The sequence below is a fragment of the Neovison vison genome, chromosome 13, assembly GCF_020171115.1.
Source record: "Neovison vison isolate M4711 chromosome 13, ASM_NN_V1, whole genome shotgun sequence".
Lineage (NCBI taxonomy): Eukaryota > Metazoa > Chordata > Mammalia > Carnivora > Mustelidae > Neogale > Neogale vison.
This window is the reverse complement of record NC_058103.1, coordinates 94,351,046-94,354,606: the sequence shown is the minus strand read 5'-3', so window position 1 is coordinate 94,354,606 and position 3,561 is coordinate 94,351,046. Positions and strand designations below refer to the sequence as shown.

Below are 3,561 nucleotides of genomic sequence, written 5' to 3'. Positions count from 1 at the left end.
TGTACCCCAATGTTTATAGCAGCAATGGCCATGGTCACCAAACTATGGAAAGAACCAAGATGCCCTTCAACGGATGAATGGATAAGGAAAATGTGGTCCATATACACTATGGAGTATTATGCCTCCATCAGAAAGGATGAATACCCAACTTTTGTAGCAACATGGATGGGACTGGAAGAGATTATGCTGAGTGAAATAAGTCAAGCAGAGAGAGTCAATTATCATATGGTTTCACTTATTTGTGGAGCATAACAAATAGCATGGAGGACAAGGGGTGGTTAGAGAGGAGAAGGAAGTTGGGGTAAATTGGAAGGGGAGGTGAACCACGAGAGACTATGGACTCTGAAAAACAATCTGAGGGGTTTGGAAGTGGCGGGGGGATGGGAGGTTGGGGGTACCAGGTGGTGGGTATTATAGAGGGCACGGATTGCATGGAGCACTGGGTGTGGTGAAAAAAATAATGAATACTGTTTTTCTAAAATAAATAAATTGGAAAAAAAAAAAGAAACACCTGTGTTACCAGCAGTACCCTTGCCTCAGGGGTGGTGTCCCTGCCCTTCTCTAAACTCAGAGACCCTAGCACCAACCAAGCAGCAGCCCTTCCTCAGATATGTGAGTTTCAACTCCACAGGTCCTTCTTCCAAGACTTTAATAGCTTTTTATTTTTAAGTTTTAGTAATTCTAACTTCTTCCCTTTGTTTTCCATCCCAAGGACTGAGAGCTGCTTCCTACAAATGTTATGTCTGTGGTACCTCACCATTCATCCACTTTCAAAAACTAGTTAAAATCTTTTACTTAGCTAACCATTCATTACACCAAACTTTTCCTTTCATATTAACTGGTATGGTTAATTTGTCTCCTTACTGGACCCTGGAAAAGCCAAATTAGCAATGGAACAATGAGGGAAGCTAATAGATAATGAGCTGCAAAGTTAGAAAACAAATCAGCTGTTTAGTAAGTCAAATCAGATGAAGGAAAAATTAATATTTATCTTTAAAGTAAGAGAGTCTGTTGACATGAGGAAAATAGAAAATGAACAGTGAGCCACATATTGCCTTTCAAAAATGACTGTTTCATGTTTATACTAATTCTGTTTGGCATCATATCATAATAAGACCACTGGTGAGATAAGAAAACCATGACCACCGTGCCTGGGTGGCTCAATCAGGTAAGTGTGTGACTTCAGCTCAGGTCATCTTGGGGTTCTGAATCCAGCCCTGCTGCCAGCTCTCCCCTCAGTGTGGAGTCTGCTTCTGCCTCTCCCTCTGTCCCTTTCCCTGCTTGTATTCTCTTTCTCTGTCTCTCTCTCACTTTCTCTCACTCACTCTCTTTCATAAACAAAAAAATGCAATAAAACCATGACCTGTAAATCTCTTACAGAAGCAGAGTCCAGAGAACGACATCACCATGCAATCCTCTGCATGTTTAAGAGACTTTACTCTAATTCACAAACTGAAAACATAGTCTCCTCATTGCCACCTTCATCTCCTTATTCCTAAAAGTGTAGATGACTGGATTCAGAAAGGGAGTAAGAACTGTATCAAAGATGGCAAGGAAGTTATCCAGATGTGATGTGGGAAATGGCCACACATAGAAGAAAATTAATGGCCTGAAGAACAAAACAATGACAGTGACATGAGCTGCCAGAGTGGAGAGGGCCTTGGACATATTCCCCAGAGATTTTTTTTCTGAACAGTCACCAAAATAAAGGTGTAAGAGATTATTAGAATTTAAAAAGGAGGCCACAGAAATAAAGTCACTATTGGCAGTAACCATGAATCCCAATGTGTTTGTCTCTGTGTAATTAAGTCTGATAAACTGAGGAAGGTCCAAAAAGAGCTGTCTAATTCATTAGGCACACAGAAAGGCAAGTCCACAACAAAAGCCAGTTAATTCACTGAATGAATAAGGCCAATGATCCAGGATGCAACCAGAAATAAAATGCATCTTTGTGGGATCATGACAGTCAGGTAGTGGAGGGGCTTACATATGGCAACATATCTGTCAAAGGCCATGGCGATGAGCAACACCATCTCACTGCCCCCAAATGCGTGGATAAAGAAGATAAAGAGATGGTTTTGCACTCTCTTAAAAGATCATAAATCATCTTGGGAGCTGTGGAAGAGCAAAATATCAAGTCGATGATGGAAAGGTTGGCCAGCAGGAAGTACATGGGGGACTGTAAACGAGGGTCAGAGGTCAAAGTTGGCACAATGAGGAGGTTTCCCATCAGACTGGCCACATAGAACACATAGGAAAAGAGAAAGAAAAGGAGCTGGATCTCCGGTGAGGTGGAGAATCCCAGGAACACAAACTCCAACACTACTAAACGGTTGCCTTCATCCATGGTCACTGTCAGCAATGACACCTCTCATGCCACCTGAAAGAGGAAAGTAAGGAGAAATGATATAGGAGAAAGGCACGGAACTTAATCTTGGGTGATTCAGCCAAAGGGCCACCCAATGCCCACCAATTATCACCAGCTTTCTGCCCAAATCAATACTGATTTGGGCAGAAAGCTGGTGATAATTGGCCAGAAATCGCCTAGCAAACTCACTTCGTCCACCACATGTCTGCAGGGCCACCCCCTGGGCCTGGCCCTGGATGCCAAGTTGTCGTGGCTCCAACCCTGTCAGAAAGACCTCGGTGAGTCAGGCACAGCCTAGGCCAATTCCTCCTGCTGCTCACCCTCCAGGGGTACCCTCCGTGGTGCTGGCAGAAGGGGCCTGCTCTGCCCTTTGGTCCAGGCACTAAGCCTCACCTAGTTTTTCAGTCTTCTTTTCCCGGGGTTCTGTGCCTCGAGTCCTCCAATTGGAGAACCCTCATCCCACACCACGAGTCCACCTGCCACCCAGGTGGAAACGGTGCCCTTAGCAGATGCAGAAAACCCTCAGAGTGAGAGAAACCTCTGTGCCCTCACTGAGGCCATCCACAACTTTTGGCACCACAGTGGGCTGAAAAGTCAGAGGCTGACGCCGGGTCACCACCCCTCCCTCAAGTCTCCTCTGGGACATCTTCCCTGTGCAGGGGCCTGCAGGTGGCCCATGTCTCTTGACACATTTTCCAGATGGCTGCAATATGCCCTGAGCGAGAAAGCGCTCTAAGCCACGGGTCACAGGGTGGTCGGAAGGCAGCCCAACACCAGCCAATTTGCATGAGCTTTCTGCCCACATGGATACCGATATGGGCAGAAAGTGCCTGAGAATTGGGTGGGACACCCCTGGCGAATTTGCATCATGCATCCTGGCACAGAATCCCTAGTTCTCAAGGCTCAAACCCTGCCAGAAAGCCCTCCAGAAGTCAGGTGCTGGAGAGGCCAATGCCTCCTGCTCATCACCCTCCGAGGTTCTCTCCCTGACCCTGGCAGATAGAGTCTGCCATGCCCCCAGGCCTAGGCACTAAGCCTCACCTGCTTTTTCAGTCTTCCGTTTCCAGGGTCCTGTCCCTCCTGCCCTCCAGTTGGGGAACCCTGAGTACCATGCCACGAGTCCACCTGCCACCCTGAGGAAAAAGTGCCTTTCAGAGCTGTGGAAAAGCCTCAGAGTGAGAGAAACCCATCGT

The 3,561-nt window shown here is 46.5% G+C and overlaps 1 pseudogene; it reads right to left on the bottom strand.

Moving 5' to 3' along the window:
• Positions 1–1,440: 1,440 nt before the first annotated feature.
• On the bottom strand, positions 1,441–2,347 carry LOC122893495 (annotated as a pseudogene).
• Positions 2,348–3,561: the final 1,214 nt, after the last annotated feature.